This window comes from Grampus griseus (genome assembly GCF_964374135.1).
Source record: "Grampus griseus genome assembly, chromosome: 4".
In the NCBI taxonomy this organism is placed as follows: Eukaryota; Metazoa; Chordata; class Mammalia; order Artiodactyla; family Delphinidae; genus Grampus; species Grampus griseus.
In genome coordinates this window covers 42,574,474-42,586,339 of record NC_138997.1, presented here as the reverse complement: position 1 = coordinate 42,586,339, position 11,866 = coordinate 42,574,474, and positions in this window count along the sequence as shown.

Below are 11,866 nucleotides of genomic sequence, written 5' to 3'. Positions count from 1 at the left end.
CTTTTCACTTATAATCCTTTATCTACACTGCACAACAATCCTATGAGGTCAATGTCATTATCCTTATTTGTAGATGTAGAAATAAGTACAGAGATGTTAAATTATATGTTCAAAGTAAGTTGTAGAACAAGGACTTAAATGCCAACTTGTATGTAAATCAAAAATTATTTATTAAGTACCTATTTATTAACTAGACTTAATCCTTATGGAAAATAGTGACAGAGGCAAAGCTTGAGTTTGGCCCCTGCCCATCTCAAACTTTTAACAAATTGTAACTGTCTCTCTCTCCCTCCAGGAAACTAGTGGCTTCCTGTCTCTCTCTGTATGAAGAACAGACTTAGGCTCCGCTACCATAGATTCTGGATCTTTCTGTCCAATCTTTTCTCAAATCCCACCCAATCTGCCTCTTTACAATCCTAATCTAAATTCACTCACTATGGAAAAACTTTGAGCCTTAACTGATTTGCCCTACAGTGTAATCTTCCAAAAAAAAGGAGGATTCTTAGTCCGTTTTCTTCATTCTGCATTTCCAGCAGAATATTGAGTGGTGCCTGAAACACTGTAGGCCTCAGTAAATATCTGTTAAATGATTATAGTTGTAGTCCATCCTTAAACTCATAAAGGAACAATCTGTCTTAATTTGGGTTCCCCAAAAGCAGAACATCAGACAAGAACTTAATCTGAGGTCATTTATATGGAAGATGATCTCTGGAACAGGCATGAAGGAGTAGGAGGAATAAATTAGGGGAGGAGAAGAACCAATATAAGGTTTAATAATCAAGTTTGCTTTCTAGGTGATAGGAGCTCAACTTCCCTAGAATGCTCACAGAACTGTCCACCTGAGAAACAGGATACGTACTGGAGCATTTATCTGTGGGCTCTGTTGATAGAGGGCCACCCTGGGAGTGTTAATATCCCTACACTTCCAAAAAACACAAGTAGGTTCACACAGCTTTGGAGTAGGCATTGAGCAAGAAAGTAGAAAGATACAAGATAGTGGATGCTATCAGCATGAGGTGAGTCTCAGTTTACAGGAAACAGAACATGACAGCAGCAGCTAAAATTAGATGTGGGCAGAGAGGATGTGAAACAGCCAAAGCATCTGCCCCACCAACACAAAAGAAAGGAAAGAGACGCTCGTGATGTTTGTTCTTCTAATTTCTAAAACTAGAAGAAATTTTGGAATTTTGGAAATTTAGGAAGGAGATCATCTTCTGTTGACTGAAAGAATCAAATGTCTCAAGCACTGCAACTTCTTTCAGTTATGCAACAAAGTCAAAAGACACCTGAACATGAGTTCAAATACAGAGATGCCACAAGCTGAATGATAAGATTCTTGAACCATATGCTCAAATAGAAAAGAGAAACCCACAGTATATTGTTAAATTAACTTCCACCTGAAGGCTTGAAATAGGAATTTAGGAATAATTAAGTTTTTGAATCTAAAATAGTAATTTGTGGGAATGCAATCAGGTATAGCTTTTTATAAAGGATTGAGAATCTGTGACATTTTGATACAAAAGGAACAAGCAAGTGTTTCTTGAGCTGAATCTGTAGACTTAGATTAAGTAAGTTTTAGCTGAATCAGACAAAGTCTGATGACATGATTTGGGGTGATTCACGGGTTGAAGAATATATATACACACATGTATATATATGTGTGTATATATATATATATATACACACACATATATATATGTACATGTACTATATATATAATACACACATATATGATTTGGGGGATTCACAGATTGAAGAATATATATATATTATATACATACATATATAATATACATATATGTTATATATATATAGTAAATGCATTCTGGATCATCTTGATGACCACCTTATGATAGAGATGCCCAAAACATAGAACTGTCTTTCATATTTAAAATTTAAAAATTCAAATTCTATTTGAATGACAAGTATTAAGTTAACAAGTAAAAAGAATTGAGAACCTTAATATTTCTGACAAATGAAAGTCATGTTATGTTATGGCATACTCTAAAAAGTGTTTGTGGCATTTGAGCAGAAAAAAGTGATAGAAAATTGAGTCATCACAAATATAGTGTAGTATAAGCATTCTCAACTATAAAAAACCTGCTCCACAGAAATCTGTACCAAAGAGTGATTCAGTCTTAGCAAAACAATGTCACTTGTTACATTAAATTAATGTTATTGGCTTTCTGATTTTGTTATTTGATTGGTAAATGTGCTTTTATTAATATAAGGACAATAAGTATAGAGAATTTATTCCCCAAACTTTTGTTTTAATTACTTAAGAACCACTATAAGAAATTTCTTTTTTTTTTTACTGAAAACATGATGTTTAATATATCTTTTCTCCACCCTTTCCTGTTTAATTCATCTCTCAGAGCCCATCAGGGCCCTTTTAGAAGGAAGCCCCACATTACTTAAATCTGAGAAAGGTTGACTCAGGCTGTAATGTGTACCCAGGAGCAATGCCTCGATAAGACTTTATAAAAATCTCAGTGGGTTAAAATAGATTTGTATTGTTCAAGCAACTACTGTATACTAAACTATTATATATAAAATTTTGCGTGCTGCAGAAATAATGAAGAGAGGGAGTCAAAGCACTGCTATAAAGAAACTAGTGCCTAGCTGGAAAAATAAATCATTGTTGTCTTAATTAGCATGGCAGTAAGTACATTCTACTTGCTAAATAAAAGGTGAGGACAAAACCTATAAAAGGCAGACAGTGACATGAGCTTGGGTGTGAAAAGGGGCTTCATAAACAAGATGAAATTTGGAGAAGGCCTAGAAGGTGAAAAGGATGAGGATTTGGAAAACAGAGAAAAGCTTTCCAGACAGAATGCTGGCACAAAAATGAGAAAGTGGAAGAGTATATCGCTGGAGTGCTAGATAAATTATTCCACAAAATGGAACTACATTTTGAAGAATAATGGAAGGTAAGATAGGAAAGGAAAATAGGGGTCGTAGTTAAGAGAACTGTGAATACCAACACTGCAGTTTGAAATTTTAAGCTCTAGACAATAGATAGCCAGAAAATTTGGGGCAGAGGATGGGACAAGGATTGAAGTATTATTTTCAGAATACTAGAACAATGTCAGTGATGGCTGAAGAAAAAACAGGTCTTTTTGTAGCTCAGCTTCAAATTATCCTAACCCCTGTATGAACTAAAGCCATAGAAGAGTGGCCTTAAATCAAAGAAGCCAATATAAAATCTCTTGGAGAAACATACCATCTCTTAGGCCTCAAATTATCTCAACAATGTTTCATATACAAGGTCAGACATGCAATCCAAATTAAAGGAGAATAAGAGAAGAATAAATAAGAACCTGATTTAAAAAAAAAAAAAAAGAAAAACATGAGAAAATAAAAAGAGAGCCACAGAGATATCAGCAATAACTTTAAAATAACTATGCTTGATATGTGAAAGGAAATAAAAGAATTTTGACAGAGAACTAAAATTTAGTTTTAAACAAAACACATTTTAGAAAAGAAAAATGCAATAACCAAAATTAGGAACTTAATATAGGGGTTTATGAGCATCTTAGATAAGGTAAAGAGAGGATTAATGAACTTGAAGATAAGTCAAAGTAAGATATTCTGGATGAATATTACCTATTACCTGTTTATTTCTTATAGTTTCTTTTTGTATCTTAAAATAGGGAAGAGAATTACTTATAAAAAAAACTTCAGACATGAACAAGAGAGCAATTCTTCAAACCTCCCAGGTATTCTGTCTGTTAAAGATCTTATTTAACAACTTTCCCAAAGGACACCTAGCTTTCAAGTAATGTTTTGCTTTCTCTCATGGGAGATTTTCCCTGGGTTGCTTCTCACTGAGTCATTTACCACTCCCAGTCTTGTTCATATGTTAAACCACCCTACGGTTAATGAATCACCTCTATATCCTGCCTTATCGTTTGCTTTTTTCCCCTCATAATTCCCCAGAGGAAAAAAAAACAGGGAAGAAAAAAGCCATTTAGGACCATAAAATTGGACACCCATGGAAATTCAATGCCTTAAATGAATGGAGTCTCAACCCAAATGGTAAAATAGCTCCTTCCCTACTTCTCCCAATGTTACATCTCACAGTTCTAACCTATACTCTTCTTTAAAGTCTCTAATTAAAACCTGTTCAAACACTTATGTTTGTTTAGTGATACACTGCCTACATTGAGAATAGTTTGGAAGAGTAACCTTAAACAGAAGAAGTGGGGTGAAGAAAATAAAGGAAGGGAAACAAGGGGAGGATGAGAAGAAAGGGAAGCCAGTAAAAAGGAAAAAAGGGGATGATGAGGGTATAGTAAAAGAGAGAAGTAGAATAAGAAAGAAAATTAGGGAAGATTAGTGGAAAATGGAAAACAAAAAATGAAGACTAGACTTCTGGTGTCTGTTTCCATGTATAAGGAGCTTGGAAGTCACCACTCTGTTCTAACAACAAGTGAAATGTTAAAGACTGAAAAATCAACAACTCTTCTTGGATCCCTAAGAGAGAGGAGGATACAGGGAAACCTACTTCCCCCAAGACTGGAGAGTCAGGTGAACACGAGGACTCATGGCTTAACCAGAGCAGAGACTCACAAGTAGAAACCACCATGAGAACCCGTGCTGGAGTAGGAAAGATTGAGCTGTAATTGATGAGTTGCTGGAGTCTCAGTGAGGGCAGCTAAAACTCCAGAGGGACCCAGTCACAGGGAGAGGCCCCAAAATATTGTGACAGTTATCTACAGAAGGTGACCAGGTTCCCATAGTAAATATCAGAGAAAAATCTTCTTGTGCTTCTGACAAAGGGAGGGAAAAAGGAACCATTTTGAAATATGCCGGAGCACTCTGTTCCTTCAGGAGAAACTAGTTAACTAGAGCGTAACCTGCTGGGGTATAATCAGAGCCTAATTGGCCTGGTGGAAGGGAAATACCCAAATCCAGCCCACTCTGGCCACTTTGTCCCAACTAAGGAGGGAAGAAAAACTGAGAAACACTTGTGAAGTTCACAGTCCAGAGGCGTAGGCTCACTAAAAGACTGAGACCTAATCATAAAACTATAGAACACTTCCCCTCAACCAACTCCTCACTCATTACTCAAGTCTTACTTACAGCAGTTATTTTACCCAGTACAAAACATCTAGTTATCAAGAAAAAATGACAAGGCATATAAAAAGGCAAGAAACACAATCTGAGAAGACAGACCAACCATCAGAACCAGACATGACAGGGATATTGGAATTATCAGATCAAGAATTTAAAACAACTATGATTATCATGCTAAAGACTCTAATATATAAAGTAGACAGCATGCAAGAACAGATGAGCAATGTAAACAGAGAGATGAAATCCTAAAAAAAAAATTCTAGAGATAAAAAACACTGTAGCCTTTGAAGAAGGCTTTGATGAAGAATGCCTTTGATTAGCTTATTAGTAGATTTGACATGGCTGAGTAAAGAATCTCTGGTCTAGAGGATATATCAATAGAATCACCGGAAATAAAAAGCAAAGGGGGAGGCACCAAGATAGCTGAATAGGAAGACTTTGAGCTAACCTCATCCCACAGGGACACCATAATTAAAACTATTTACTATTTATCAATGAGAACAACTGAAGACTAGCAGAGAAGATTTTCCACAACTAAAGATATAAAGAAGGAACCACAACAAGATAGGTAGGAGGGGAGGATGTGGGATATATTCAAGACCTACAGCCCCAGAAGGTGAACCACAAATGAGAGGACAATCAAGTGCAGAGGTTCTCCCCAAGGAGTTAGGGGTCCAAGCCCCATGTCAGGCTCCCCAGCCCAGGGGTCCTACACCAGGAAGGTGAGGCCCCAGAATGAATGTCATTGAAAGCCAACAGGGCTTGCTTATGGGAGAGCTGGAGAGACACAGGAAAAGGGCACACACAAAATCTTACATGCTCTGAGACCCAACACAGAGGTGGTAATTTGAAAGGACCCTGGATCAAACCCACTTGTTGATCTTAGAGAGCCTTCCAGAGAGGTAGGAAGCAATGGGAACTCCTCCTAGGGGCACAGAAGCTGGCAGCAGCTATTCTGGGGAGCCTGTGCTACCATGAGGACACTGGTGCCAGCAAAACACAATTTTGGAGTCCTCCCTTCAGCCTATTAGCACCATGGTCTTGCACACCCACCAACTGGTTGGTACCACTTCCAGAACCCCCAAAGCCAAGCAGCCAGGCATGTGGGGATTCAGCCCCACCCATCAGTGGGCTGGCAACCTCTGCATGAGGCAAGACCTGGTGACAAACAGGCCATAGGCAAGCCACACCTACCAGGGTACCCACAATACTCAGCCTTGCCACAACAGAAGGGCTCAAACAGCCCATGTAAGGGGCACCCCCAAGAGCATACTGTTCTGGTGGCCAGAGTGGGATGTGCTGCTGGGCCCCACTGAAAATCACATACATAAGGCCCCTTCTCCAAGATTAGGAAATGTAACAGACCTAACTAATAGATAGAAATAAAAGCAGAGAATTAAGCAAAATTAGGTGAAGGAGAAATATGCTAAAACCCCAGAAGAAGAACTAAGTGAAAAGGTGATAGGCAACCTACCTGATAAAGAGTTCAAGGTGGGCTTCCCTGGTGGCGCAGTGGTTGGGAATCTGCCTGCCGACGCAGGGGACGTGGGTTTGCGCCCCGGTCTGGGAGGATCCCACATGCCGTGGAGTGGCTGGGCCCGTGGGCTGTGGCCGCTGGGCCTGCACGTCCAGAGCCTGTGCTCCACAGTGGGAGGGACCGCAGCAGTGAGAGGCCCGCGTACCACAAAAAAAAAAAAAAAAGAGTTAAAGGTAAAGATAATAAAGATGCTCAATAACCTTGGGAGAAGAATTTTAACAAAGAGTTAGAAAATATAAAGAAAAAACAATGAGAGTTAAAGAATACAATAATTGAAATTTAAAAACTATACACCAGAATGAATCAAAAGTGGATTAGATGATACAGAGGAACAGATCAGTAAACTGGAAAACAGAGTAGTAGAAATCACCTAAGCTAACAGAAAAAAGAAAAAAGACTTTTAAAAACTGAGGAAAATTTAACAGGCCTCTGGAATAACATCAAGCATACTAGCATTCCCATTATAGGAGACCCAGAAGGAAAAGAAAGAGAGAAAGGAACAAAGAACTTATTTGAATAAATAATAACTGAAAACTTCCTAATGTGGGAAAGGAACAGGTATCCAGGTCCAGGAGCACACAGAGTCCCAAACAAGATGAACCCAAAAAGATCCACACTAGGATACATGGTAATTAAAATGGCAAAAATTAAAGATAAAAAGAGAATCTTAAAAACAGCAAGGGAAAAACAACGAGTTATGTACAAGAGAGCTATCTTAAGATGACCAGGTGACTTTTCATCAGAAACACTGCAGGCCAGGAGGGAGTGGCATGTTATATTTGAAGTGATGAAAGGAAAAAGCCTACAACCAAGAATATTCTACCTGGTAAGGTTATCATTCAGATTTGAAGGAGACAGAGTTTTACAGACAAGCAAAAGCTAAAAAGATTTCAGCACTACTAAGCCAGCTTCATAAGAAATATTAAAGAGACTTTTCTAAGTGGAAAAGAAAAGAACACAACAAAAATTTGAAATTTACAAAAGGAAAAATCTCATTGGTAAAAATAAACAGTAAAGGTAGTAGATGAACCACTTACTTATAAAGTAGGAAGGTTAAAATATAAAAGTAGTAAAATCAGGGCTTCCCTGGTGGCGCAGTGGTTGAGAGTCCGCCTGCCGATGCAGGACACATGGGTTCATGCCCCGGTCCGGGAAGATCCCACATGCTGCGGAGCGGCTGGGCCTGTGAGCCATGGCCGCTGAGCATGTGCATCTGGAGCCTGTGCTCCACAACGGGAGAGGCCACAACAGTGGGAGGCCCATGTACCGGGAAAAAAAAAAAAGTAGTAAAATCATCAATATCCACAATAAGCAGTTAAGGAATATACAAAACAGAAAGATGTAAAATATGATGTTAAAAACAATAAACTTTGAGTGGGGGAGTTAAAACAAACGGTTGTTAAATTGCGTTTGAATTCAAGAAATCATCAACTTAAAAAGACCTTGTATATATATAGATTGCTGTATATAAATGTCATGGTAACCACAAACCAAAAATCTATAATAGTTACACAAAGAAAAAGAAATCCCAAATATAACACTAAAGATAGTCATCAAATCACCAGGAGCAAAAGAAGAAAAAAGGGGAAAAAAGAAGTATAAAAACAAGAACCAATTAACAAAATGGCAATAAGTACACACCTATAAATAATTACTTTAAATGTAAATGGACTAAATGCTCCAGTCAAAAGACACAGAGTAGCTGATTGGATACAAAACACAGATTCATATATATGCGGCCTACAAGAAACTCACTTCAGCGATAAGACATACATAGACTGAAAGAGAGGAGATGGAAAAAGGTGTTCCATGTAAATAGAAATGAAAAGAAATCTGGGGTAGCAGTACTTATATCAGACAAACTAGATTTAAAACAAAGAGTGGGACAAGAGACAAAGAAAGACAATACATAATGATAAAGGGATCAGGCCAATAAGAACATACAACAATTGTAAATATATATGCACCCAACATAGGAACACCTAGATACACAAAGCAAATATTAAAAGACATAAAAGGAGAAATTCACAGTATCACAGTAATACAAGGGAGCTTTAACACCTCACTTACATCAATGGACAGATCATCCAGACAGAAAATCAATAAGGAAAGATTGGCCTTAAGTGACACATGAGATCAGAAGGACTATATATTTATATAGCATTCCATCCAAAAGCAGCAGAATACACTTTCTTTTCAAATGCACATGGAACATTCTACAGGATTGATCACATGCCACAAAACAGGTTTCAATAAATTTAGGAAGACTGAAATCATATCAAACGTCTTTTCAAATCACAATGCCATGAGCCTAGAAATCAACTACAAGAAAAAAAAAGAAACAGGCTTCCCTAGTGGTGCAGTGGTTGAGAGTCCGCCTGCCGATGCAGGGGGCACAAGTTCGTGTCCCAGTCTGGGAGGATCCCACATGCCGTGGAGCGGCTGGGCCCGTAAGCCATGGCCACTGAGCCTGCACATCTGGAGCCTGTGCTCCACAGTGGGAGAGGCCACAGTGGTGAGAGGCCCACGTACCACAAAAAACAACAACAACAACAACTACAAAAAATGTAAACACGTAGAAACTAAACAGTATGCTACTAAACAACCAATGAGCCTGTGAAGAAATTAAAGAGAAAATCAAAAAATACCTAGAGATAAATGGAGATGGAAACACAACAATCCAAAACCTGTGGGAGGCAACAAAGCAGTTCTAACAGGGAAGTATATAGCTATACAAGATTACCTCAGGAAACAAGAAAAATCCCAGATAAACAACCTAACCTTACACCTAAAATAAGTAGGAAAAGAAGAACAAACAAAACCCAGAGTTAGTAGGAGGAAAGTAAAAACAAAGATCAGAGCAGAAATAAATGAATAGAGACTAAAAATAAATAGAAAAGTTCAATGAAACAAAGAGCTGTTTCTTTGAAAAGATGAACTAAATTGATAAGCATTTTGCCAGACTCAGCAAGAAACAGTGAGAGAGATCCCAAATAAATAAAATGAGAAATGAAAAAGGGGAAGTTACAATGGACTCCACAAAAATACAAAAGATCATAAGAGATTACTACAAACAATTATATACCAGTAAAATGGGCAATCTAGAAAAAAAATGGATACATTCCCAGAAACATGAAATCTCCCAAGACTAAAACAAGAGGAACTAGGAAATATGAACAGACTGATTACCAGGAATAAACTTGAATAAGTAATAATAATAATAAACTTCCAATAAGCAAAAACCCAGGACCAGACAGCTTCACAGGTAAATTCTACCAAACATTTAAGTAAGAGTTAATACCTGTCCTTCTCAAACTACTCCAAAATTTGAACAGGAAGGAGCACTTCTGAATTCATTCTAGAAGGCATCATGTTGAAACCAAATCCATACAAGCACATCAGAAAAAAAGAAAATTACAAGCTAATGTCACTGATGATCATAGATGCAAAAATCCTCAGTGAAAAATTAGCAACCCAAATTCAATGATACATTAAAAGGATAATACACCATGATCAAGTAGGATTATCCAGGGATGAAAGGGTGATTCAATATTCACAAATCGGTCAATGTGATAAACCACATTAACAAATTTATGAATAAAAATTATATCATTATCTCAATAGATGTAGAAAACCTTTTTCCAAAATTCAAAATGCATTTATGATAGTAAGAAAAAACTCTCAACAAAGTGGGTATAGAGGTAAACTTACATCAACATAACAAAGGTCACATATGACAAACTTGCTAATATCACACTCAGTGGTGAAAAGCTGAAAGCATTTCTTCTAAAATCAGGAATAAGACAAGCAAGCCCACTCTCACTACTTTTATTCAACATAGTATTGGAAGACTTAGCCACATCAATCAGACAAGAAAAAGAAAAAAAAGAAACCCAAGTTGAAAAGGAAGAAATAAAACTGTCACTGTTTGCAGATGACATGACACTATATACAGAAAATCCTAAAGACACCACCAAAAAACTATTAGAAGTAATAACCGAATTCAGTAAAGTTACAAGACATAAAATTAATGTATACAAATCTGTTGAATTTCTATACACTAATAATGTATTATCAGAAGGAGAAATTTAGAAACCAATCCAATTTACAGTTGCATCAAAGAGAATAAAATACCTAGGAATAAATCTAACTAAGGAGGTTAAAGAACTGCACTCAGAAAACTCTAAGACACTGATGAAAGAAATTGAAAATGACACAAACAATGGAAAGATATACCATGCTCATGGATTTGAAACATTAAAATATCCATACCACCCAAGGGAATCTACAGTTTCAATGCAATCCCTATCAAAATACCCATGGCATTTTTCACAGAACTAGAACAAATAATCCCAAAATTTGTATGGAACCACAAAAGACCCCAAATGGACAAAACAATCTTGAGAAAGAAGGACAAAGCTGGAGGTATCACAATCCCTGATTTCAAACTATACTACGATATACACACAATGGAATATTACTCAGACATAAAAAGAATGAAATATTGCCATTTGCAGCAATATTGATGGACCTGGAGAATACCATACTAAGTGAAGTTAAGTCAAAGACAAATATTATATGGTATCACTTATATGTGATATCTAAAAAGATAATACAAATGAATCTATATACAAAACAGAAATAGACTCATAGACATAGAAAACAAATTTATGGTTACCAAAGGGGAAAGGCAGGGGAGGGGGACAAATTAGGAGTATGAGATTAACAGATACAAACTACTATACATAAAATAGATAGGCAAAAAGGATTTACTGTATAGCACAGTGAATGATATTCAATGTCTTGTAATAACCTATAATGGAAAATAATCTGAAATTATATATATATATATGTGAGTCATTTTGCTGTACACCTGAAACTAACACAATATTGTAAATCAAGTATACTTCAATTTTTAAAAAATGTCCATGCTACCCAAAGCAATCTATAAATTCAATGCAATCCCTATCAAAATACCCATGAAGTTTTTCACAGAAGTAGAGTAATCCTAAAATTTGTATGGAACCACAAAATACCCTGAATAGCCAAAGCAATTTTGATAAAAAAGTACAAATCTAGAGGTATCATTCATTCTGACTTAAGACTATACTGTGAAACTACAGTATCAACACAGTATGGTACTGGCACAAAAACAGACACGTAGATCAATGGAAAAGAATTACTAACCCAGAAATAAAACCATGCACTTATGGTCAATTAATCTACTACAAAATAGGCAAAAGTATACAA